We start from the raw sequence: 27,565 nt of genomic DNA, 5'->3' as shown, positions 1-27,565 counted from the left end.
ACGCGGGCCAAAAAGGACCAGATATGGAGAACGCGGACCAGAGGACGAGGCCACGGGCCAAAGGACGAGGTATGGAGGCCGCGCGCAAAAAGGAAGAGGTATGGAGGACGCGGGACAGGGGACCAGGTATGGAGGACGCGGGCCAAAAGAACGAGGTAAAGAGGACGCGGGCCAGAGGACGAGGACGTAGGCCAGAGGACGAGGACGCAGGCCAGAGGACGAGGTATGGAGGACGCGGGTCAAAAAGGACCAGGTATTGAGGACGCGGGCCAAAAAGGACTAGGTATGGAGGACGCGGGCCAAAAAAAAAAACAGGTATGGAGGACGCGGGCCAAAAAGGACCAGATATGGAGGACGCGGGCCAAAAAAGGACCAGGTATGGAGGACGCGGGCCAAAAAGGACCAGGTATGGAGTACGCGGGCCAGAGAATGAGGATGCGGGCCAGAGGACGAGGACGCGGGCCAGAAGACGAGGTATGGAGGATGCGGGCTAAAAGGACGAGGTAAGGAGGACGCGGGCCAGAGGACGAGGTTGCGGGCCAGAGAACGAGGTATGGAGGACGCGGGCCAGAGTACGAGGTTGGGGGCCAGAGAACGAGATATGGAGGACACGGGCCAAAAGGACGCGGGCTAGGGGACCAGGTATGGAGGACGCGGGCCAGGGGACCAGTTATGGAGGACGCGGGCCAAAAGAACGAGGTAAGGAGGACGCGGGCCAGAGGACGAGGTCGTGGGCCAGAGGTCGAGGTATGGAGGACGCGGGCCAAAAGGGACGAGGTATGGAGGACGAGGGCCAAAAGGATGAGGACGTAGGTCAGAGGACGAGGTATGGAGGACGCGGGCCAAAAAGGACCAGGTATGGAGGACGCGGGCCAGAGAACGAGGTATGGAGGACACGGGCCAAATGGACGCGGGCTAGGGGATCAGGTATGGAGGACGCGGGCCAAAAGAACTAGGTAAGGAGGAAGCAGGCCAGAGGACGAGGACGCGGGCCAGAGGTCGAGGTATGGAGGACGCGGGCCAAAAGGGACGAGGTATGGAGGACGAGGGCCAAAAAGGACCAGGTATGGAGGACGCGGGCCAAAAAGGACCAGGTATGGAGGACGAGGGCCAAAAAGGACCAGGTATGGAGGACGCGGGCCAAAAAGGACGAGGTATGGAGGACTCGGGCCAAAAAAGACGAGGTATGGAGGACGTGGGCCAAAAAGGACCAGGTATGGAGGACGCGGGCCAAAAAGGACCAGATATGGAGAACGCGGACCAGAGGACGAGGCCACGGGCCAAAGGACGAGGTATGGAGGCCGCGCGCAAAAAGGAAGAGGTATGGAGGACGCGGGACAGGGGACCAGGTATGGAGGACGCGGGCCAAAAGAACGAGGTAAAGAGGACGCGGGCCAGAGGACGAGGACGTAGGCCAGAGGACGAGGACGCAGGCCAGAGGACGAGGTATGGAGGACGCGGGTCAAAAAGGACCAGGTATTGAGGACGCGGGCCAAAAAGGACTAGGTATGGAGGACGCGGGCCAAAAAAAAAAACAGGTATGGAGGACGCGGGCCAAAAAGGACCAGATATGGAGGACGCGGGCCAAAAAAGGACCAGGTATGGAGGACGCGGGCCAAAAAGGACCAGGTATGGAGTACGCGGGCCAGAGAATGAGGATGCGGGCCAGAGGACGAGGACGCGGGCCAGAAGACGAGGTATGGAGGATGCGGGCTAAAAGGACGAGGTAAGGAGGACGCGGGCCAGAGGACGAGGTTGCGGGCCAGAGAACGAGGTATGGAGGACGCGGGCCAGAGTACGAGGTTGGGGGCCAGAGAACGAGATATGGAGGACACGGGCCAAAAGGACGCGGGCTAGGGGACCAGGTATGGAGGACGCGGGCCAGGGGACCAGTTATGGAGGACGCGGGCCAAAAGAACGAGGTAAGGAGGACGCGGGCCAGAGGACGAGGTCGTGGGCCAGAGGTCGAGGTATGGAGGACGCGGGCCAAAAGGGACGAGGTATGGAGGACGAGGGCCAAAAGGATGAGGACGTAGGTCAGAGGACGAGGTATGGAGGACGCGGGCCAAAAAGGACCAGGTATGGAGGACGCGGGCCAAAAAGGACCAGGTATGGAGGACGCGGGCCAAAAAAAAAACAGGTATGGCGGACGCGGGCCAAAAAAGGACCAGGTATGGAGGATGCGGGCCAAAAAGGACAAGGTATGGAGGACGCGGGCCAGAGGATGAGTACGCGGACCAGAGGACGAGGACGCGGGCCAAAGGACGAGATATGGAGGACGCGGGCAAAACGGACGAGGTATGGAGGACGCGGGACAGGGGACCAGGTATGGAGGACGCGGGCCAAAAGAACGAGGTAAGGAGGACGCGGGCCAGAGAACGAGGTTGCGGGCCAGAGAACGAGGTATGGAGGACGTGGGCCAGAGTACGAGGTTGCGGGCCAGAGAACGAGGTATGGAGGACACGGGCCAAAAGGATTCGGGCTAGGGGACCAGGTATGGAGGCCCGGGCCAGGGGACCAGGTATGTAGGACGCGGGCCAAAAGAACGAGGTAAGGAGGAAGCTGGCTAGAGGACGAGGACGCGGGCCAGAGGTCGAGGTATGGAGGACGCGGGCCAAAAGGGACGAGGTATGGAGGACGTGGGACAAAACGGACCAGGTATGGAGGACGCGGGCCAAAAAAAAAACAGGTATGGAGGACACGGGACAAGAAGGACCAGGTATGGAGGACGCGGGCCAAAAAAGGACCAGGTATGGAAGACGCGGGCCAAAAAGGAGCAGGTATGGAGGACGCGGGCCAAAAAGGACCAGGTATGGAGGACGTGGGCCAAAAAGGACCAGGTATGAAGGACGCGGGCCAAAAAGGACAAGGTATGGACGACGCTGGCCAGAGGATGAGGAAGCGGGCCAGAGTACGAGGACGCGGGCCAAAGGACGAGGTATGGAGGACGCGGGCAAAAAGGACGAGGTATGGAGGACGCGGGACCAGGTATGGAGGACGCGGGCCAAAAGAACGAGGTAAGGAGGACGCGGGCCAGAGGACGAAGTTGCGGTCCAGAGAACGAGGTATGGAGGACGCGGGCCAGAGTACGAGGTTGGGGGCCAGAGAACGAGATATGGAGGACACGGGTCAAAAGGACGCGGGCTAGGGGACCAGGTATGGAGGACGCGGGCCAGGGGACCAGTTATGGAGGACGCGGGCCAAAAGAACGAGGTAAGGAGGACGCGGGCCAGAGGACGAGGACGCGGGCCAGAGCTCGAGGTATGGAGGACGCAGGCCAAAAGGGACGAGGTATGGAGGACGAGGGCCAAAAGGATGAGGACGTAGGTCAGAGGACGAGGTATGGAGGACGCGGGCCAAAAAGGACCAGGTATGGAGGACGCGGGCCAAAAAGGACCAGGTATGGAGGACGCGGGCCAAAAAAAAAACAGGTATGGAGGACGCGGGCCAAAAAAGGACCAGGTATGGAGGATGCGGGCCAAAAAGGACAAGGTATGGAGGACGCGGGCCAGAGGACGAGGACGCGGGCCAGAGGACGAGGTATGGAGGACGCGGGCCAAAAGGGACGAGGAAAGGAGGACGCGGGCCAGAGGACGAGGACGCGGGCCAGAGGACGAGGTATTGAGGACGCGCGCCAAAAGGGAAAAGGTATGGAGGACGCGGGCCAAAAGAACGAGGTAAGGAGGACGCGAGCCAGAGGACGAGGACGCGGGCCAGAGCTCGAGGTATGGAGGACGCAGGCCAAAAGGGACGAGGTATGGAGGACGAGGGCCAAAAGGATGAGGACGTAGGTCAGAGGACGAGGTATGGAGGACGCGGGCCAAAAAGGACCAGGTATGGAGGACGCGGGCCAAAAAGGACCAGGTATGGAGGACGCGGGCCAAAAAAAAAACAGGTATGGAGGACGCGGGCCAAAAAAGGACCAGGTATGGAGGATGCGGGCCAAAAAGGACAAGGTATGGAGGACGCGGGCCAGAGGACGAGGACGCGGGCCAGAGGACGAGGTATGGAGGACGCGGGCCAAAAGGGACGAGGAAAGGAGGACGCGGGCCAGAGGACGAGGACGCGGGCCAGAGGACGAGGTATTGAGGACGCGCGCCAAAAGGGAAAAGGTATGGAGGACGCGGGCCAAAAGAACGAGGTAAGGAGGACGCGAGCCAGAGGATGAGGACACGGGCCAGAGGACGAGGTAAGGAGGACGCGGGCCGAAAGGGACGAGGTATAGAGGACGCGAGCCAAAAGGAAGAGGACGCAGGCCAGAGGACGAGGTATGGAGGACGCGGGCCAGAGGACGAGGACCGAAAGGGACGAGGTGTGGAGGACGCGGGCCAAAAGGACAAGGTGTGGAGGACGCGGGCCAAAAGGACAAGGTATGGAGGACGCGGGCCAAAGGACCAAGTATGGAGGACGCGGGCCAAAAGGACCAGGTATGGAGGACGCGGGCCAAAAGGACCAGGTATGGGGGACGCGGGCCAAAAGGACCAGGTATGGAGGACGCAGGCCAAAGGACCAGGTATGGAGGACGTGGGCCAAAGTATGAGGACGCGGGCCAGAAAAGGATGCGGGCCAGAAAGGACCAGGTATGGAGGACGCAGGCCTAAAAGGAATAGGTATGGAGGACGCGGGCCACAGGACGAGGAATGGAGGACGCGGGCCAAAAGGACGAGATACGAAGGACGCGGGACAGGGGACTAGGTATGGAGGACGCGAGCCAAAAAGGACCAGGTTAGGAGGACGTGGGCCATAAAGGACCAGGTTAGGAGGACGCGGGCTAAAAAGGACCAGGTATGGAGGACGCGGGCCAAAAAGGATGAGTTTTGGAGGACGCAGGCCAAAAAGGACGAGGTATGGAGGACTCGGGCCAAAAAGGACCAGGTATGGAGGACGCGGGCCAAAAAGGACCAGGTATGGAGAACGCGGGCCAAAAAAAAACAGGTATGGAGGACGCAGGCCAAAAAAGACCAGGTATTGAGGACGCGGGCCAAAAAGAACCAGGTATGGAGGATGCGGGCCAAAAAGGACCAGGTATGGAGGACGCGGGCCAAAAAGGACCAGGTATGGAGGATGCGAGCCAAAAAGGACCAGGTATGGAGGACGCGGGCCAAAAAGGACCAGGTATGGAGGACGCGGGCCAAAAAGGACCAGGTATGGAGAACACGGGCCAAAAAGGACCAGGTATGGAGAATGCGGGCCAAAAAGGAACAGGTATGGAGGACGCGGGCCAAAAAGGACCAGGAATGGAGGACGCGGGTCAGAGTACGAGGACTCGGGCCAGAGGACAAGGTATGGAGGACGCGGGCCAAAAGGAAGAGGTATGGAGGACGTGGGCCAGGGGACCAGGTCTGGAGGACCCGGGCTAAAAGAACGAGGTAAGGAGGACGCGGGCCAGAGGACGAGGTATGGAGGACGCGGGCAAGACGACGAGGACGTGGGCCAAATGGGACGAGGTGTGGAGGACACAGGCCAAAAGGACCAGGTATGGAGGACGCGGGCCAAAAAGAACCAGGTATGGAGGATGCGGGCCAAAAAGGACCAGGTATGGAGGACGCGGGCCAAAAAAGACCAGGTATTGAGGACGCGGGCCAAAAAGGACCAGGTATGGAGGACGCGGGCCAAAAAGGACCAGGTATGGAGGACGCGGGCCAGAGGATGAGGACGCGGGCCAGAGGACAAGGACGCGGGCCAAAGGACAAGGTATAGAGGACACGGGCCGAAAAGGACCAGGTAAGGAGGACGCGGGCCAAAAAGGACCAGGTATGGAGGACACGGGCCAAAAAGGACCAGGTATGGAGGATGCGGGCCAAAAAGGAACAGGTATGGAGGACGCGGGCCAAAAAGGACCAGGAATGGAGGACGCGGGCCAGAGGACGAGGACGCGGGTCAGAGTACGAGGACTCGGGCCAGAGGACAAGGTATGGAGGACGCGGGCCAAAAGGAAGAGGTATGGAGGACGTGGGCCAGGGGACCAGGTCTGGAGGACCCGGGCTAAAAGAACGAGGTAAGGAGGACGCGGGCCAGAGGACGAGGTATGGAGGACGCGGGCCAGACGACGAGGACGAGGGCCAAAAGGGACGAGGTGTGGAGGACACAGGCCAAAAGGACCAGGTATGGAGGACGCGGGCCAAAAAGAACCAGGTATGGAGGATGCGGGCCAAAAAGGACCAGGTATGGAGGACGCGGGCCAAAAAAGACCAGGTATTGAGGATGCGGGCCAAAAAGGACCAGGTATGGAGGACGCGGGCCAAAAAGGACCAGGTATGGAGGACGCGGGCCAGAGGATGAGGACGCGGGCCAGAGGACGAGGACGCGGGCCAAAGGACAAGGTATGGAGGACACGGGCCGAAAAGGACCAGGTAAGGAGGACGCAGTCCAAAAAGGACCAGGTATGGAGGACGCGGGCCAAAAAGAACCAGGTATGGAGGACGCGGGCCTAAAAGGAGGAGGTATGGAGGACGCGGGCCAAAAAGGACGAGGTATGGAGGACTCGGGCCAAAAAGGACCAGGTATGGAGGACGCGGTCCAAAAAGGACCAGGTATGGAGGACGTGGGCCAAAAAAGGACCAGGTATGGAGGACGCGGGCCAAAAAGGACCAGGTATGGAGGACGCGGCCAAAAAAAAAAACAGGTATGGAGGACGCGGGCCAAAAAGGACCAGGTATGGAGGACACGGGCCAAAAAGGACCAGGTATGGAGGATGCGGGCCAAAAAGGAACAGGTATGGAGGACGCGGGCCAAAAAGGACCAGGTATGGAGGACGCGGGCCAGAGGATGAGGACGCAGGCCAGAGGATGAGGATGCAGGCCAGAGGACGAGGACGCGGGCCAAAGGACAAGGTATGGAGGACACGGGCCGAAAAGGACCAGGTAAGGAGGACGCAGTCCAAAAAGGACCAGGTATGGAGGACGCGGGCCAAAAAGAACCAGGTATGGAGGACGCGGGCCTAAAAGGAGGAGGTATGGAGGACGTGGGCCAAAAAGGACGAGGTATGGAGGACTCGGGCCAAAAAGGACCAGGTATGGAGGACGCGGTCCAAAAAGGACCAGGTATGGAGGACGTGGGCCAAAAAAGGACCAGGTATGGAGGACGCGGGCCAAAAAGGAACAGGTATGGAGGACGCGGCCAAAAAAAAAACAGGTATGGAGGACGCGGGCCAAAGAGGACCAGGTATGGAGAACGCGGGCCAAAAAAAAAACAGGTATGGAGGACGCGGGCCAAAAAAGGACCAGGTATGGAGGACGCGGGCCAAAAAGGAGCAGGTATGGAGGACGCGGGCCAAAAAGGACCAGGTATGGAGGACGCGGGCCAAAAAGGACCAGGTATGAAGGACACGGGCCAAAAAGGACCAGGTATGGAGGACGCGGGCCAGAAGGACCAGGTATGGAGGACGCGGACCTAAAGGACCAGGTATGGAGGACGCGGGCTAGAAAACCAGGTATGGAGGACGCGGGCCAAAGAACGAGGACGCGGACCAGAGGACGAGGATGTGGGCCCAAAAGGACGAGGTATGATGGACGTGGGCCAGAAAAGGACGCGGGCCATATAGGACCAGGTATGGAGGACGCGGGCCAAAAAGGACCAGGTATGGAGGATGCGGGCCAGAGGATGAGGACGCGGGCCAGAGGACGAGGACGGGGGCCAAAGGACGAGGTATGGAGGACATGGGCCGAAAAGGACCAGGTAAGGAGGACGCAGTCCAAAAAGGACCAGGTATGGAGGACGCGGGCCAAAAAGAACCAGGTATGGAGGACGCGGGCCTAACAGGACGAGGTATGGAGGACGCGGGCCAAAAAGGACGAGGTATGGAAGACTCGGGCCAATAAGGACCCGGTATGGAGGACGCGGGCCAAAAAAAAACAGGTATGGAGGACGCGGTCCAAAAAGGACCAGGTATGGAGGACGTGGGCCAAAAAAGGACCAGGTATGGGGGACTCGAGCCAAAGAACGAGGACGTGGTCCACAGGATGAGGATGCGGGCCAAAGGACGAGGTAAGGAGGACGCGGGCCAGAGGACGAGGTTGCGGGCCAGAGAACGAGGTATGGAGGACGCGGGCTAAAAGGACGCGGGCTAGGGGACCAGGTATGGAGGACGCAGGCTAGGAGACCAGGTATGGAGGACGTGGGCCAAAAGAATGAGGTAAGGAGGACACGGGCCAGAGGACGAGGACGCGGGCCAGAGGACGAGGTATGGAGTACGCGGGCCAAAAGAACGAGGTAAGGAGGACGCGGGCCAGAGGATGAGGTTGCCGGCCAGAGAACGAGGTATGGAGGACGCGGGCCAAAAGGACACGGGCTAGGGGACCAGGTATGGAGGACGCGGGCTAGGGGACCAGGTATGGAGGATGCGGCCCAAAGTACGAGGACGCGGACCAGAGGACGAGTACGCGGGCCACAAAAGACGAGGTATGAAGGACGCGGGGCAGAAAAGGACGCGGGCCAAAAAGGACCTGGTATGGAGGACGCGGGCCAAAAAGGACCAGGTATGGAGGACGCGGGCCAAAAAGGATGAGGTATGGAGGACGCAGGCCAAAAAGGACGAGGTATGGAGGACTCGGGCCAAAAAGGACCAGGTATGGAGGACGCGGGCCAAAAAGGACCAGGTATGGAGGACGCGGGCCAAAAAGGACGAGGTATGGAGGACGCGGGCCAAAAAGGACCAGGTATGGAGGAATCGGGCCAAAAAGGACCAGGTATGGAGGATGCGGTCGAAAAAGGACCAGGTATGGAGGACGCGGGCCAAAAAAAAACAGGTATGGAGGACGCGGTCCAAAAAGGACCAGGTATGGAGGACGTGGGCCAAAAAAGGACCAAGTATGGAGGACGCGGGCCAAAAAAGGACCAGGTATGGAGGACGCGGGCCAAAAGGACCAGGTATGAGGACGCGGGCCAGAAAACCAGGTAAGGGGGACGCGGGCCAAAGAACGATGACGCGGGTCAGAGGATGAGGACGCGGGCCAAAATGGACGAGGTATGAAGGACGCGGGCCAGAAAATGACGCGGGCCAAAAAGGACAAGGTATGGAGGACGCGAGCCAAAAAGGACCAGGTATGGAGGACGCGAGCCAAAAAGGACCAGCTATGGAGGACGCGGGCCAAAAAAGGACCAGGTATGGAGGACGCGGGCCAAAAAGGAGCAGGTATGGAGGACGCGGGCCAAAAAGGACCAGGTATGGAGGACGCGGGCCAAAAAGGACCAGGTATGAAGGACACGGGCCAAAAAGGACCAGGTATGGAGGACGCGGGCCAAAAAGGACCAGGTATGGAGGACGCGGGCCAAAAGGACCAGGTATGGAGGACGCGGACCTAAAGGACCAGGTATGGAGGACGCGGGCTAAAAAAACAGGTATGGAGGACGCGGGCCAAAGAACGAGGACGCGGACCAGAGGACGAGGATGTGGGCCCAAAAGGACGAGGTATGATGGACGCGGGCCAGAAAAGGACGCGGGCCATATAGGACCAGGTATGGAGGACGCGGGCCAAAAAGGCCAAGGTATGGAGGACGCGGGCCAGAGGATGAGGACGCGGGCCAGAGGACGAGGACGGGGGCCAAAGGACGAGGTATGGAGGACATGGGCCGAAAAGGACCAGGTAAGGAGGACGCAGTCCAAAAAGGACCAGGTATGGAGGACGCGGGCCAAAAAGAACCAGGTATGGAGGACGCGGGCCTAAAAGGACGAGGTATGGAGGACGCGGGCCAAAAAGGACGAGGAATGGAGGACTCGGGCCAAAAAGGACCAGGAATGGAGGACGCGGGCCAAAAAAAAACAGGTATGGAGGACGCGGTCCAAAAAGGACCAGGTATGGAGGACGTGGGCCAAAAAAGGACCAGGTATGGGGGACTCGAGCCAAAGAACGAGGACGCGGTCCACAGGATGAGGACGCGGGCCAAAGGACGAGGTAAGGAGGACGCGGGCCAGAGGACGAGGTTGCGGGCCAGAGAACGAGGTATGGAGTGTAATGCACACGCCCGGACTGACTGGCGTGTGCGTGTTTATGTAGTGATTCCACTGTGCCATGAACCGGAGAGTGCCTGGAGGGGCGTAACTAAGTATCTGCCCGATCCGACCAAGGTCGCACGACGGCATACGACGCCAGTGCACCAGGGAGGAACCGAGCAGAGGAACCAGGGTCTACTCCAGGTCAGACTCCGGACACGGCTGTTGACCCACACCGGGGAATACAGGAACAGGCAGACTAGAGCACAAGCTGGGTAGGGTCCAGTACAGACTGGGAGACAAATTCGAAACCGCAGACGCGGTGGACAGAGCTGAGCAAAGCGAAAACCGCAGACGCGGTGGACAGAGCTGAGCAAAGCGAAAACCGCAGACGCGGTGGACAGAGCTGAGCAAAGCGAAAACCGCAGATGCGGTGGACAGAGCTGAGCAAAGCGAAAACCGCAGACGCGGTGGACAGAGCTGAGCAAAGCAAAAACCGCAGACGCGGCGGACAGAGCTGAGCAAAGCGAAAACCGCAGACGCGGCGGACAGAGCTGAGCAAAGCGAAAACTGCAGACGCGGTGGACAGAGCAGAGCAAAGCGAAAACCGCAGACGCGGAAGGAACAGGGCTCTGTTCACACGGAACAGACTAGAAGGGAAAGGCAGAACCAGATACCCACAGGGTACTTGCAGAGAAGTAGCGAGTGGACCACAAACTCACAAACGGAAGTACAGTGACAACGAGCAGGAGTAGGTACGAGTTCAGACTCTGCAGAAAAAGGAAAGGAACGGACATAGAGAAAAAACAGGTAAAAGATAGGAGAGAGTTCAGACTGGAACTGAGTGTACGGAGGAGACCGACACTGCAGCGGGATACAGGAGCGGGTCTGGGAATACGGCCCCCAGAGAGGCGGGACGAACAGGCAAGGAGCGTGTTCAGACTGGCCTGGAAATACAGCCTCCAGGAAGGCGGAACGAACAGGCAAGGAACGAGTACAGACTGCAGGTTAAGGTACACAGATAGGACACAGTACAGACATGGGAACAGATACTGCAAGACAGGTAACATAGACAGGACCTGGCATGTCAGAGACAAAAGCCAACTGACAGGGCAAGATGCTCAGGCATGGGTTAATGGGGCAGCTGGTTTAAATACCAGGTGACAGACAGCAATAGGCTGAGGACGCACAAAGGGTGTGCCTGCAGCAGGTACAAAAAGCAGGAAGTGATCGGGCGCCGCCCATAAGCAGCAGACACAGAAGCAAATAGACAGCATGGAGGGAAGCCAGAGAGACACCCTGGACTGGAGATCAAGTGCGCGCTCTTGCACAGTGGGAGATGGACCACTATGCAAGGACGCCGCCAGGTATGTTACATGGAGGACGCGGGCTAAAAGGACGCGGGCTAGGGGACCAGGTATGGAGGACGCAGGCTAGGAGACCAGGTATGGAGGACGCGGGCCAAAAGAATGAGGTAAGGAGGACATGGGCCAGAGGACGAGGACGCGGGCCAGAGGACGAGGTATGGAGTACGCGGGCCACAAAAGACGAGGTATGAAGGACGCGGGGCAGAAAAGGACGCGGGCCAAAAAGGACCTGGTATGGAGGACGCGGGCCAAAAAGGACCAGGTATGGAGGACGCGGGCCAAAAAGGATGAGGTATGGAGGACGCAGGCCAAAAAGGACGAGGTATGGAGGACTCGGGCCAAAAAGGACCAGGTATGGAGGACGCGGGCCAAAAAGGACCAGGTATGGAGGACGCGGGCCAAAAAGGACGAGGTATGGAGGACGCGGGCCAAAAAGGACCAGGTATGGAGGAATCGGGCCAAAAAGGACCAGGTATGGAGGATGCGGTCGAAAAAGGACCAGGTATGGAGGACGCGGGCCAAAAAAAAACAGGTATGGAGGACGCGGTCCAAAAAGGACCAGGTATGGAGGACGTGGGCCAAAAAAGGACCAAGTATGGAGGACGCGGGCCAAAAAAGGACCAGGTATGGAGGATGCGGGCCAAAAGGACCAGGTATGAGGACGCGGGCCAGAAAACCAGGTAAGGGGGACGCGGGCCAAAGAACGATGACGCGGGTCAGAGGATGAGGACGCGGGCCAAAATGGACGAGGTATGAAGGACGCGGGCCAGAAAATGACGCGGGCCAAAAAGGACAAGGTATGGAGGACGCGAGCCAAAAAGGACCAGGTATGGAGGACGCGAGCCAAAAAGGACCAGCTATGGAGGACGCGGGCCAAAAAAGGACCAGGTATGGAGGACGCGGGCCAAAAAGGAGCAGGTATGGAGGACGCGGGCCAAAAAGGACCAGGTATGGAGGACGCGGGCCAAAAAGGACCAGGTATGAAGGACACGGGCCAAAAAGGACCAGGTATGGAGGACGCGGGCCAAAATGGACCAGGTATGGAGGACGCGGGCCAAAAGGACCAGGTATGGAGGACGCGGACCTAAAGGACCAGGTATGGAGGACGCGGGCTAAAAAAACAGGTATGGAGGACGCGGGCCAAAGAACGAGGACGCGGACCAGAGGACGAGGATGTGGGCCCAAAAGGACGAGGTATGATGGACGCGGGCCAGAAAAGGACGCGGGCCATATAGGACCAGGTATGGAGGACGCGGGCCAAAAAGGCCAAGGTATGGAGGACGCGGGCCAGAGGATGAGGACGCGGGCCAGAGGACGAGGACGGGGGCCAAAGGACGAGGTATGGAGGACATGGGCCGAAAAGGACCAGGTAAGGAGGACGCAGTCCAAAAAGGACCAGGTATGGAGGACGCGGGCCAAAAAGAACCAGGTATGGAGGACGCGGGCCTAAAAGGACGAGGTATGGAGGACGCGGGCCAAAAAGGACGAGGAATGGAGGACTCGGGCCAAAAAGGACCAGGAATGGAGGACGCGGGCCAAAAAAAAACAGGTATGGAGGACGCGGTCCAAAAAGGACCAGGTATGGAGGACGTGGGCCAAAAAAGGACCAGGTATGGGGGACTCGAGCCAAAGAACGAGGACGCGGTCCACAGGATGAGGACGCGGGCCAAAGGACGAGGTAAGGAGGACGCGGGCCAGAGGACGAGGTTGCGGGCCAGAGAACGAGGTATGGAGTGTAATGCACACGCCCGGACTGACTGGCGTGTGCGTGTTTATGTAGTGATTCCACTGTGCCATGAACCGGAGAGTGCCTGGAGGGGCGTAACTAAGTATCTGCCCGATCCGACCAAGGTCGCACGACGGCATACGACGCCAGTGCACCAGGGAGGAACCGAGCAGAGGAACCAGGGTCTACTCCAGGTCAGACTCCGGACACGGCTGTTGACCCACACCGGGGAATACAGGAACAGGCAGACTAGAGCACAAGCTGGGTAGGGTCCAGTACAGACTGGGAGACAAATTCGAAACCGCAGACGCGGTGGACAGAGCTGAGCAAAGCGAAAACCGCAGACGCGGTGGACAGAGCTGAGCAAAGCGAAAACCGCAGACGCGGTGGACAGAGCTGAGCAAAGCGAAAACCGCAGATGCGGTGGACAGAGCTGAGCAAAGCGAAAACCGCAGACGCGGTGGACAGAGCTGAGCAAAGCGAAAACCGCAGACGCGGTGGACAGAGCTGAGCAAAGCGAAAACCGCAGATGCGGTGGACAGAGCTGAGCAAAGCGAAAACCGCAGACGCGGTGGACAGAGCTGAGCAAAGCGAAAACCGCAGACGCGGTGGACAGAGCTGAGCAAAGCGAAAACCGCAGACGCGGTGGACAGAGCTGAGCAAAGCGAAAACCGCAGACGCGGTGGACAGAGCTGAGCAAAGCGAAAACCGCAGACGCGGTGGACAGAGCTGAGCAAAGCGAAAACCACAAACGCGGTGGACAGAGCTGAGCAAAGCGAAAACCGCAAACGCGGCGGACAGAGCTGAGCAAAGCGAAAACCGCAGACGCGGCGGACAGAGCTGAGCAAAGCGAAAACCGCAGACGCGGCGGACAGAGCTGAGCAAGGCGAAAACCGCAGACGCGGCGGACAGAGCTGAGCAAAGCGAAAACCGCAGACGCGGCGGACAGAGCTGAGCAAAGCAAAAACCGCAGACGCGGCGGACAGAGCTGAGCAAAGCAAAAACCGCAGACGCGGCGGACAGAGCTGAGCAAAGCGAAAACCGCAGACGCGACGGACAGAGCTGAGCAAGGCGAAAACCGCAGACGCGGCGGACAGAGCTGAGCAAAGCGAAAACCGCAGACGCGGCGGACAGAGCTGAGCAAAGCAAAAACCGCAGACGCGGCGGACAGAGCTGAGCAAAGCGAAAACCGCAGACGCGGCGGACAGAGCTGAGCAAAGCGAAAACTGCAGACGCGGTGGACAGAGCAGAGCAAAGCGAAAACCGCAGACGCGGAAGGAACAGGGCTCTGTTCACACGGAACAGACTAGAAGGGAAAGGCAGAACCAGATACCCACAGGGTACTTGCAGAGAAGTAGCGAGTGGACCACAAACTCACAAACGGAAGTACAGTGACAACGAGCAGGAGTAGGTACGAGTTCAGACTCTGCAGAAAAAGGAAAGGAACGGACATAGAGAAAAAACAGGTAAAAGATAGGAGAGAGTTCAGACTGGAACTGAGTGTACGGAGGAGACCGACACTGCAGCGGGATACAGGAGCGGGTCTGGGAATACGGCCCCCAGAGAGGCGGGACGAACAGGCAAGGAGCGTGTTCAGACTGGCCTGGAAATACAGCCTCCAGGAAGGCGGAACGAACAGGCAAGGAACGAGTACAGACTGCAGGTTAAGGTACACAGATAGGACACAGTACAGACATGGGAACAGATACTGCAAGACAGGTAACATAGACAGGACCTGGCATGTCAGAGACAAAAGCCAACTGACAGGGCAAGATGCTCAGGCATGGGTTAATGGGGCAGCTGGTTTAAATACCAGGTGACAGACAGCAATAGGCTGAGGACGCACAAAGGGTGTGCCTGCAGCAGGTACAAAAAGCAGGAAGTGATCGGGCGCCGCCCATAAGCAGCAGACACAGAAGCAAATAGACAGCATGGAGGGAAGCCAGAGAGACACCCTGGACTGGAGATCAAGTGCGCGCTCTTGCACAGTGGGAGATGGACCACTATGCAAGGACGCCGCCAGGTATGTTACATGGAGGACGCGGGCTAAAAGGACGCGGGCTAGGGGACCAGGTATGGAGGACGCAGGCTAGGAGACCAGGTATGGAGGACGCGGGCCAAAAGAATGAGGTAAGGAGGACATGGGCCAGAGGACGAGGACGCGGGCCAGAGGACGAGGTATGGAGTACGCGGGCCAAAAGAACGAGGTAAGGATGACGCGGGCCAAAAGAACGAGGTTGCCGGCCAGAGAACGAGGTATGGAGGACGCGGGCCAAAAGGACACGGGCTAGGGGACCAGGTATGGAGGACGCGGGCTAGGGGACCAGGTATGGAGGATGCGGCCCAAAGTACGAGGACGCGGACCAGAGGACTAGTACGCGGGCCACAAAAGACGAGGTATGAAGGACGCGGGGCAGAAAAGGACGCGGGCCAAAAAGGACCTGGTATGGAGGACGCGGGCCAAAAAGGACCAGGTATGGAGGACGCGGGCCAAAAAGGATGAGGTATGGAGGACGCAGGCCAAAAAGGACCAGGTATGGAGGACTCGGGCCAAAAGGACCAGGTATGGAGGACGCGGGCCAAAAAGGACCAGGTATGGAGGACACGGGCCAAAAAGGACGAGGTATGGAGGACGCGGGCCAAAAAGGACCAGGTATGGAGGACGCGGGCCAAAAGGACCAGGTATGGAGGACGCGGACCTAAAGGACCAGGTATGGAGGACGCGGGCTAAAAAACCAGGTATGGAGGACGCGGGCCAAAGAACGAGGACGCGGACCAGAGGACGAGGATGTGGGCCCAAAAGGACGAGGTATGATGGACGCGGGCCAGAAAAGGACGCGGGCCATATAGGACCAGGTATGGAGGACGCGGGCCAAAAAGGCCAAGGTATGGAGGACGCGGGCCAGAGGACGAGGACGGGGGCCAAAGGACGAGGTATGGAGGACATGGGCCGAAAAGGACCAGGTAAGGAGGACGCAGTCCAAAAAGGACCAGGTATGGAGGACGCGGGCCAAAAAGAACCAGGTATGGAGGACGCGGGCCTAAAAGGACGAGGTATGGAGGACGCGGGCCAAAAAGGACGAGGAATGGAGGACTCGGGCCAAAAAGGACCAGGAATGGAGGACGCGGGCCAAAAAAAAACAGGTATGGAGGACGCGGTCCAAAAAGGACCAGGTATGGAGGACGTGGGCCAAAAAAGGACCAGGTATGGGGGACTCGAGCCACAGAACGAGGACGCGGTCCACAGGATGAGGACGCGGGCCAAAGGACGAGGTAAGGAGGACGCGGGCCAGAGGACGAGGTTGCGGGCCAGAGAACGAGGTATGGAGTGTAATGCACACGCCCGGACTGACTGGCGTGTGCGTGTTTATGTAGTGATTCCACTGTGCCATGAACCGGAGAGTGCCTGGAGGGGCGTAACTAAGTATCTGCCCGATCCGACCAAGGTCGCACGACGGCATACGACGCCAGTGCACCAGGGAGGAACCGAGCAGAGGAACCAGGGTCTACTCCAGGTCAGACTCCGGACACGGCTGTTGACCCACACCGGGGAATACAGGAACAGGCAGACTAGAGCACAAGCTGGGTAGGGTCCAGTACAGACTGGGAGACAAATTCGAAACCGCAGACGCGGTGGACAGAGCTGAGCAAAGCGAAAACCGCAGACGCGGTGGACAGAGCTGAGCAAAGCGAAAACCGCAGACGCGGTGGACAGAGCTGAGCAAAGCGAAAACCGCAGATGCGGTGGACAGAGCTGAGCAAAGCGAAAACCGCAGACGCGGTGGACAGAGCTGTTGCAAAGCGAAAACCGCAGACGCGGTGGACAGAGCTGAGCAAAGCGAAAACCGCAGATGCGGTGGACAGAGCTGAGCAAAGCGAAAACCGCAGACGCGGTGGACAGAGCTGAGCAAAGCGAAAACCGCAGACGCGGTGGACAGAGCTGAGCAAAGCGAAAACCGCAGACGCGGTGGACAGAGCTGAGCAAAGCGAAAACCGCAGACGCGGTGGACAGAGCTGAGCAAAGCGAAAACCGCAGACGCGGTGGACAGAGCTGAGCAAAGCGAAAACCACAAACGCGGTGGACAGAGCTGAGCAAAGCGAAAACCGCAAACGCGGCGGACAGAGCTGAGCAAAGCGAAAACCGCAGACGCGGCGGACAGAGCTGAGCAAAGCGAAAACCGCAGACGCGGCGGACAGAGCTGAGCAAGGCGAAAACCGCAGACGCGGCGGACAGAGCTGAGCAAAGCGAAAACCGCAGACGCGGCGGACAGAGCTGAGCAAAGCAAAAACCGCAGACGCGGCGGACAGAGCTGAGCAAAGCAAAAACCGCAGACGCGGCGGACAGAGCTGAGCAAAGCGAAAACCGCAGACGCGACGGACAGAGCTGAGCAAGGCGAAAACCGCAGACGCGGCGGACAGAGCTGAGCAAAGCGAAAACCGCAGACGCGGCGGACAGAGCTGAGCAAAGCAAAAACCGCAGACGCGGCGGACAGAGCTGAGCAAAGCGAAAACCGCAGACGCGGCGGACAGAGCTGAGCAAAGCGAAAACCGCAGACGCGGTGGACAGAGCAGAGCAAAGCGAAAACCGCAGACGCGGAAGGAACAGGGCTCTGTTCACACGGAACAGACTAGAAGGGAAAGGCAGAACCAGATACCCACAGGGTACTTGCAGAGAAGTAGCGAGTGGACCACAAACTCACAAACGGAAGTACAGTGACAACGAGCAGGAGTAGGTACGAGTTCAGACTCTGCAGAAAAAGGAAAGGAACGGACATAGAGAAAAAACAGGTAAAAGATAGGAGAGAGTTCAGACTGGAACTGAGTGTACGGAGGAGACCGACACTGCAGCGGGATACAGGAGCGGGTCTGGGAATACGGCCCCCAGAGAGGCGGGACGAACAGGCAAGGAGCGTGTTCAGACTGGCCTGGAAATACAGCCTCCAGGAAGGCGGAACGAACAGGCAAGGAACGAGTACAGACTGCAGGTTAAGGTACACAGATAGGACACAGTACAGACATGGGAACAGATACTGCAAGACAGGTAACATAGACAGGACCTGGCATGTCAGAGACAAAAGCCAACTGACAGGGCAAGATGCTCAGGCATGGGTTAATGGGGCAGCTGGTTTAAATACCAGGTGACAGACAGCAATAGGCTGAGGACGCACAAAGGGTGTGCCTGCAGCAGGTACAAAAAGCAGGAAGTGATCGGGCGCCGCCCATAAGCAGCAGACACAGAAGCAAATAGACAGCATGGAGGGAAGCCAGAGAGACACCCTGGACTGGAGATCAAGTGCGCGCTCTTGCACAGTGGGAGATGGACCACTATGCAAGGACGCCGCCAGGTATGTTACATGGAGGACGCGGGCTAAAAGGACGCGGGCTAGGGGACCAGGTATGGAGGACGCAGGCTAGGAGACCAGGTATGGAGGACGCGGGCCAAAAGAATGAGGTAAGGAGGACATGGGCCAGAGGACGAGGACGCGGGCCAGAGGACGAGGTATGGAGTACGCGGGCCAAAAGAACGAGGTAAGGAGGACGCGGGCCAAAAGAACGAGGTTGCCGGCCAGAGAACGAGGTATGGAGGACGCGGGCCAAAAGGACACGGGCTAGGGGACCAGGTATGGAGGACGCGGGCTAGGGGACCAGGTATGGAGGATGCGGCCCAAAGTACGAGGACGCGGACCAGAGGACTAGTACGCGGGCCACAAAAGACGAGGTATGAAGGACGCGGGGCAGAAAAGGACGCGGGCCAAAAAGGACCTGGTATGGAGGACGCGGGCCAAAAAGGACCAGGTATGGAGGACGCGGGCCAAAAAGGATGAGGTATGGAGGACGCAGGCCAAAAAGGACGAGGTATGGAGGACTCGGGCCAAAAAGGACCAGGTATGGAGGACGCGGGCCAAAAAGGACCAGGTATGGAGGACACGGGCCAAAAAGGACGAGGTATGGAGGACGCGGGCCAAAAAGGACCAGGTATGGAGGAATCGGGCCAAAAAGGACCAGGTATGGAGGATGCGGTCGAAAAAGGACCAGGTATGGAGGACGCGGGCCAAAAAAAACAGGTATGGAGGACGCGGTCCAAAAAGGACCAGGTATGGAGGACGTGGGCCAAAAAAGGACCAAGTATGGAGGACGCGGGCCAAAAAAGGACCAGGTATGGAGGACGCGGGCCAAAAGGACCAGGTATGAGGACGCGGGCCAGAAAACCAGGTATGGGGGACGCGGGCCAAAGAACGATGACGCGGGTCAGAGGATGAGGACGCGGGCCAAAATGGACGAGGTATGAAGGACGCGGGCCAGAAAATGACGCGGGCCAAAAAGGACAAGGTATGGAGGACGCGAGCCAAAAAGGACCAGCTATGGAGGACGCGGGCCAAAAAAGGACCAGGTATGGAAGACGCGGGCCAAAAGGACCAGGTATGAGGACGCGGGCCAGAAAACCAGGTATGGGGGACGCGGGCCAAAGAACGATGACGAGGGTCAGAGGATGAGGACGCTGGCCAAAAAGGACGAGGTATGAAGGACGCGGGCCAGAAAATGACGCGGGCCAAAAAGGACAAGGTATGGAGGACGCGAGCCAAAAAGGACCAGGTATGGAGGACGCGGGCCAGAGGACGAGGACACGGGCCAAAGGACAAGGTATGGAGGATGCGGACAAAAAGGACGAGGTATGGAGGACGTGGGCCAGGGGACCAGGTCTGGAGGACCCGGGCTAAAAGAACGAGATAAGGAGGATGCGGGCCAGAGGACGAGGTATGGAGGACGCGGGCCAGACGACGAGGACGCGGGCCAAAAGGGACGAGGTGTGGAGGACACAGGCCAAAAGGACCAGGTATGGAGGACGAGGGCCAAAAAGAACCAGGTATGGAGGATGCGGGCCAAAAATGACCAGGTATGGAGGACGCGGGCCAAAAAGGACCAGGTATGGAGGACGCGGGCCAAAAAGGACCAGGTATGGAGGACGCGGGCCAAAAAGAACCAGGTATGGAGGATGCGGGCCAAAAAGGACCAGGTATGGAGGACGCGGGCCAAAAAGGACCAGGTATGGAGGACGCGGGCCAAAAAGGACCAGGTATGGAGGACGCGGGCCAAAAAGGACCAGGTATGGAGGACGCGGGCCAAAAAGGACCAGGTATGGAGGACGCGGGCCAAAAAGGACTAGGTATGGAGGACGCGGGCCAAAAAGGACCATGTATGGAGGACGCCGGCCAAAAAGGACCAGGTATGGAGGACGCGGGTCAGAGGACCAGGAAGCGGGTCAGAGTACGAGGACGAGGGCCAGAGGACAAGGTATGGAGGACGCGGGCCAAAAGGAAGAGGTATGGAGGACGTGGGCCAGGGGACCAGGTCTGGAGGACCCGGGCTAAAAGAACGAGGTTATGAGGACACAGGCCAGAGGACGAGGTATGGAGGACGTGGGCCAGATGACGAGGACGCGGCCAAAAGGGACGAGGTGTGGAGGACACGGGCCAAAAGGATGAGGTGTGGAGGATGCGGGCCAAAAGGACCAGGTATGGAGGACGCGGGCCAGAGGACCAGGTATGGAGGACGCGGGCCAAAAGGACCAGGTATGGAGGACGCGGGCCAAAAGGACCAGGTATGGAGGACACGGGCCAGAAAACCAGGTATGGAGGACGCGGGCCAAAGAACGAGGACGCGGGCCCAAAAGGACAAGGTATGAAGGACGCGGGCCAGAAAAGGACGCGGGCCAAAATGGACCAGGTATGGAGGACGCGGGCCAAAAAGGACCAGGTATGGAGGACGCGGGTCAGAGGACGAGGACGCGGGTCAGAGTACGAGGACGAGGGCCAGAGGACAAGGTATGGAGGACGCGGGCCAAAAGGAAGAGGTATGGAGGACGTGGGCCAGGGGACCAGGTCTGGAGGACCCGGGATAAAAGAACGAGGTTATGAGGACGCGGGCCAGAGGACGAGGTATGGAGGACGCGGGCCAGACGACGAGGACGCGGGCCAAAATGGACGAGGTGTGGAGGACACGGGCCAAAAGGATGAGGTGTGGAGGACGCGGGCCAAAAGGACCAGGTATGGAGGACGCGGGCCAAAAGGACCAGGTATGGAGGACGCGGGCCAAAAGGACCAGGTATGGAGGACGCGGGCCAAAAGGACCAGGTATGGAGGACGCGGGCCAAAAGGACCAGGTATGGAGGACGCGGGCCTAAAAGGACCAGGTATGGAGGACGCGGGCCAGAAAACCAGGTATGGAGGACGCGTGCCAAAGAACGAGGACGCGGGCCCAAAAGAACAAGGTATGAAGAACGCGGGCCAGAAAAGAACGCGGGCCAAAAAGGACCAGGTATGGAGGACGCGGGCCAAAAAGGGCCAGGTATGGAGGACGCGGGCCAGAGGACGAGGACGCGGGCCAAAAAGGACCAGGTATGGAGGACGCGGGCAAAAAGGACGAGGTATGGAGGACGCGGGACAGGGGACCAGGTATGAAGGACGAGGGCTGAAAGAACGAGGTAAGGAGGACGCGGGCCAGAGGACGAGGTTGCGGGACAGAGAACGAGGTATGGAGGATGTGGGCCAAAAGGACGCGGGCTAGGGGACCAGGTATGGAGGACGCGGGCCAGGGGACCAGGTATGGAGGACGCAGGCCAAAAGAACGAGGTAAGGAGGACACGGTCCAGAGGACGAGGACGCGGGCCAGAGGACGAGGTATGAAGGACGCGGTTCAAAATAGACGAGGTATGGAGGACGCGGGCCAGGGGACCAGGTCTGGAGGACCCGGGCTAAAAGAACGAGGTATGGAGGACGCGGGCCAGACGACGAGGACTCGGGCCAAAAGGGACGAGGTGTGGAGGACACAGGCCAAAAGGACCAGGTATGGAGGACGCAGGCCAAAAAGAACCAGGTATGGAGGATGCGGGCCAAAAAGGACCATTTATGGAGGACGCGGGCCAAAAAAGACCAGGTATGGAGGACGCGGGCCAAAAAGGACCAGGTATGTAGGACGCGGGCCAAAAAGGACCAGGTATGGAGGACGCGGGCCAAAAAGGACCAGGTATGGAGGACGCGGGCCAAAAAGGACTAGGTATGGAGGACGCGGGCCAAAAAGGACCATGTATGGAGGACGCCAGCCAAAAAGGACCAGGTATGGAGGACGCGGGTCAGAGGACGAGGAAGCGGGTCAGAGTACGAGGACGAGGGCCAGAGGACAAGGTATGGAGGACGCGGGCCAAAAGAAAGAGGTATGGAGGACGTGGGCCAGGGGACCAGGTCTGGAGGACCCGGGCTAAAAGAACGAGGTTATGAGGACGCGGGCCAGAGGACGAGGTATGGAGGACACGGGCCAGACGACGAGGACGCGGCCAAAAGGGACGAGGTGTGGAGGACACGGGCCAAAAGGATGAGGTGTGGAGGACGCGGGCCAAAAGGACCAGGTGTGGAGGACGCGGGCCAGAGGACCAGGTATGGAGGACGCAGGCCAAAAGGACCAGATATGGAGGACGCGGGCCAAAAGGACCAGGTTTGGAGGACGCGGGCCAAAAGGACCAGGTATGGAGGACACGGGCCAGAAAACCAGGTATGGAGGACGCGGGCCAAAGAACGAGGACGCGGGCCCAAAAGGACAAGGTATGAAGGACGCGGACCAGAAAAGGACGCGGGCCAAAAAGGACCAGGTATGGAGGACGCGGGCCAAAAAGGACCAGGTATGGAGGACGCGGGTCAGAGGACGAGGACGCGGGTCAGAGTACGAGAACGATGGCCAGAGGACAAGGTATGGAGGACGCGGGCCAAAAGGAAGAGGTATGGAGGACGTGGGCCAGGGGACCAGGTCTGGAGGACCCGGGATAAAAGAACGAGGTTATGAGGACGCGGGCCAGAGGACGAGGTACGGAGGACGCGGGCCAGACGACGAGGACGCGGGCCAAAAGGGACGAGGTGTGGAGGACACGGGCCAAAAGGATGAGGTGTGGAGGACGCGGGCCAAAAGGACCAGGTATGGAGGACGCGGGCCAGAGGACCAGGTATGGAGGACGCGGGCCAAAAGGACCAGGTATGGAGGACGCGGGCCAAAAGGACCAGGTATGGAGGACGCGGGCCTAAAAGGACCAGGTATGGAGGACGCGGGCCAGAAAACCAGGTATGGAGGACGCGTGCCAAAGAACGAGGACGCGGGCCCAAAAGGACAAGGTATGAAGGACGCGGGCCAGAAAAGAATGCGGGCCAAAAAGGACCAGGTATGGAGGACGCGGGCCAAAAAAGGCCAGGTATGGAGGACGCGGGCCAGAGGACGAGGACGCGGGCCAAAAAGGACCAGGTATGGAGGACGCGGGCAAAAAGGACGAGGTATGGAGGACGCGGGACAGGGGACCAGGTATGAAGGACGAGGGCTGAAAGAACGAGGTAAGGAGGACGCGGCCAGAGGACGAGGTTGCGGGACAGAGAACGAGGTATGGAGGATGCGGGCCAAAAGGACGCGGGCTAGGGGACCAGGTATGGAGGACGCGGGCCAGGGGACCAGGTATGGAGGACGCGGGCCAGGGGACCAGGTATGGAGGACGCAGGCCAAAAGAACAAGGTAAGGAGGACACGGTCCAGAGGACGAGGACGCGGGCCAGAGGACGAGGTATGAAGGACGCGGTTCAAAATAGACGAGGTATGGAGGACGCGGGCCAGGGGACCAGGTCTGGAGGACCCGGGCTAAAAGAACGAGGTAAGAAGGACGCGGGCCAGAGGACGAGGTATGGAGGACGCGGGCCAGACGACGAGGACTCGGGCCAAAAGGGACGAGGTGTGGAGGACACAGGCCAAAAGGACCAGGTATGGAGGACGCGGGCCAAAAAGAACCAGGTATGGAGGATGCGGGCCAAAAAGGACCAGTTATGGAGGACGCGGGTCAAAAAAGACCAGGTATTGAGGATGCGGGCCAAAAAGGACCATGTATGGAGGACGCGGGCCCAAAAGGACCAGGTATGTAGGACGCGGGCCAAAAAGGACCAGGTATGTAGGACGCGGGCCAAAAAGGACCAGGTATGGGGGACGCGGGCCAAAAAGGACCAGGTATGAAGGACGCGGGCCAGAAAAGGACGCGGGCCAAAAAGGACCAGGTATGGAGGACGCGGGCCAAAAAGGACCAGGTATGGAGGACGCGGGTCAGAGGACGAGGACGCGGGTCAGAGTACGAGGACGAGGGCCAGAGGACAAGGTATGAAGGACGCGGGCCAAAAGGAAGAGGTATGGAGGACGTGGGCCAGGGGACCAGGTCTGGAGGACCCGGGCTAAAAGAACGAGGTTATGAGGACGCGGGTCAGAGGACGAGGTATGGAGGACGCGGGCCACACGACGAGGACGCGGGCCAAAAGGGACGAGGTGTGGAGGACATGGGCCAAAAAGATGAGGTGTGGAGGACGCGGGCCAAAAGGACCAGGTATGGAGGATGCGGGCCAGAGGACCAGGTATGGAGAACGCGGGCCAAAAGGACCAGGTATGGAGGACGCGGGCCAAAAGGACCAGGTATGGAGGACGCGGGCCAAAAGGACCAGGTATGGAGGACGCGGGCCTAAAAGGACCAGGTATGGAGGACGCGGGCCAGAAAACCAGGTATGGAGGACGCGGGCCAAGGAACGAGGACGCGGGCCCAAAAGGACAAGGTATGAAGGACGCGGGCCAGGAAAGGACGCGGGCCAAAAAGGACCAGGTATGGAGGACGCGGGCCAAAAAGGACCAGGTATGGAGGACGCGGGCCAGTGGACGAGGACGCGGGCCAAAAAGGACCAGGTATGGAGGACGCGGGCAAAAAGGACGAGGTATGGAGGACGCGGGCCAGAGGACGAGGTATGGAGGATGCGGGCCAAAAGGACGCGGGCTAGGGGACCAGGTATGGAGGACGCGGGCCAGGGGACCAGGTATGGAGGACGCAGGCCAAAAGAACGAGGTAAGGAGGACACGGTCCAGAGGACGAGGACGCGGGCCAGAGGATGAGGTATGAAGGACGCGGTTCAAAAGAGACGAGGTATGGAGGACGCGGGTCAAAAGGACAAGGTGTGGAGGACGCGGGCCAAAAGGACAAGGTGTGGAGGACGCGGGCCAAAGGACCAGGTAGGGAGGATGCGGGGACCAAAAGGACCAGGTATGGAGGACGCGGGCCAAAGGGATCAGGTATGGGGGACACGGGCCAAAAGGACCAGGTATGGAGGACACGGGCCAAAGAACCAGGTATGGAGGACGCGAGCCAAAGTACAAGGATGCGGGCCAGAGGACGAGGACGCGGTCCAAAAAGGATGAGGTATGAAGGACGCGAGCCAGAAAAGAACGCGGGCCAAAAAGGACCAGGTATGGAGGACGTGGTCCAAAGAGGACCAGGTATGGAGGACGCGGGCCAGAGGACGAGGAATGGAGGACGCGGGCCAAAAGGACGAGGTATGAAGGACGCGGGACATGGGACCTGGTTTGGAGGACGTGGGCCAAAAGAACGAGGTAAGGAGGATGCTGGCCAGAGGATGAGGATGCGGGCCAGAGAACGAGGTATGGAGGACGCGGGCCAAAAGGACGCTGTCCTGGGGACCAGGTATGGAGGACGCGTGCCAGGAGACCAGGTATAGAGGACGGGGGCCAAAAGAATGAGGTAAGGAGGACGCTGGCCAGAGGACGAGGACGTGGGCCAGAGGATGAGGCATGGAGGATGCGGGCCAAAAGGACGAGGACGCGGGCCAGAGTACGAGGTATGGAGGACGCAGGCCAGAGGACGAGGACCAAAAGCGACGAGGTGTGGAGGACGCGGGCCAAAAGGACGAGGTGTGGAGGACGCGTGCCAAAAGGACCAGGTATGGAGGACGCGGGCCAGAGGACCAGGTATGGCGGACGCGGGCCAAAAGGACCTGGTATGGAGGACGCGAGCCAAAAGGACCAGGTATGGAGGACGCGGGCCAAAAGGACCAGGTATGGAGGATGCGGGCCAGAGGACCAGGTATGGAGGACGCGGGCCAGAGGACGAGGACGCGGGCCAAAAAGGACAAGGTATGAAGGGCGCGGGCCTGTAAAGGGCGCTGGCCAGAAAAGGACGCGGGCCCGGAGGACGAGGACCAAAATGGACGAGGTATGGAGGACGCGGGCCAGAGGACCAGGTATGGAGGACGCGGGCCAGAGGACGAGGACGCGGGCCAAAAAGGACAAGGTATGAAGGACGCGGGCCTGTAAAGGGCGCTGGCCAGAAAAGGACGCGGGCCCGGAGGACGAGGACCAAAAGGGACGAGGTATGGAGGACGCGGGCCAGAAGACGAGGTATGGAGGACGCGGGCAAAAGCGGACGAGGACGCGGGCCAAAAAGGACGAGGACGCGGGCCAGAAAAGGACGCGGGCCAGAAAAGGACGCGGGCCAAAAAGGACCAGGTATGGAGGACGCGGGCCAGAGGACGAGGACACGGGCCAAAGGACGAGGTATGGAGGACGCGGGTAAAAGGACGAGGTATGGAGGATGCGGGACAGGGGACCAGGTATGGAGGACGCGGGCCAAAAGAACGAGGTAAGGAGGACGCGGGGCAGAGGACGAGGTTGCGGGCCAGAGAACGAGGTATGGAGGATGCGGGCCAAAAGGACGCCGGCTAGGGGATCAGGTATGGAGGACGCGGGCCAGGGAACCAGGTATGGAGGACGCGGGCCAAAAGAACGAGGTAAGGAGGACACGGGCCAGAGGACGAGGACGCGGGCCAGAGGACGAGGTATGAAGGACGCGGTCCAAAAGGGACGAGGTATGGAGGACGCGGGCCAAAAGGACAAGGTGAGGAGGACGCGGGCCAAAAGGACCAGGTATGGAGGATGCGGGCCAAAGGACCAGGTATGGAGGACGCGGGCCAAAAGGACCAGGTACGGGGGACATGGGCCAAAAGGACCAGGTATGGAGGACACGGGCCAAAGGACCAGGTATGGAGGACGCGGGCCAAAGTACGAGGACGCGGACCAAAAAGGACGAGGTATGAAGTACGCGGGCCAGAAAAGAACGCGGGCCAAAAAGGACCAGGTATGGAGGACGCGGGCCAGAGGACGAGGAATGGAGGACGCGGGCCAAAAGGACGAGGTATGAAGGACCTGGGACAGGGGACCTGGTATTGAGGACGCGGGCCAAAAGAACGAGGTAAGGAGGACGCCAGCCAGAGGACGAGGACGTGGGCCAGAGGACGAGGTATGGAGGACGCGGGCCAAAAGGGACGAGGTATGGAGGACGCGGTCCAAAAGGACGAGGTATGGAGGACGCGGGCCAGAGGACAAGGACGCGGGCCAAAAGGACAAGGTATGGAGGACGCAGGCGAAAAAGGACGAGGACGCGGGCCAAAAAGGATGAGGAAGCGGGCCATAAAGGAAAAGAACATAGGCCAATAAGGACGAGGACGCGGGCCAAAAAGGACGAGGGCACGGGCCAAAGAGGACGAGGGCGCGGGCCAAAAAGGACGAAGACGCGGGCCAAAAAGGATGAGGACGCGGGCCAAAAAGGACGAGGACGCGGGCCAAAAAGGACGAGGACGCGGGCCAAAAAGGACGAGGACGCGGGCCAAAAAGGACGAGGACGCGGGCCAAAAAG

The 27,565-nt window shown here is 59.7% G+C and overlaps 1 long non-coding RNA gene across 2 annotated transcripts in view; it reads right to left on the bottom strand.

Moving 5' to 3' along the window:
* The window catches only part of LOC141156563 (uncharacterized), a 118,451-nt gene that overhangs the window by 88,390 nt on the left and 2,496 nt on the right, over positions 1–27,565 (bottom strand). The window lies entirely within an intron of this gene.

Source organism: Phyllobates terribilis, unplaced genomic scaffold, assembly GCF_046119375.1.
Source record: "Phyllobates terribilis strain yellow unplaced genomic scaffold, ASM4611937v1 Scaffold_8__6_contigs__length_399053987, whole genome shotgun sequence".
Lineage (NCBI taxonomy): Eukaryota > Metazoa > Chordata > Amphibia > Anura > Dendrobatidae > Phyllobates > Phyllobates terribilis.
Note: the sequence above shows the minus strand (reverse complement) of the source record. Positions and strands in the feature narration are given on the sequence as shown.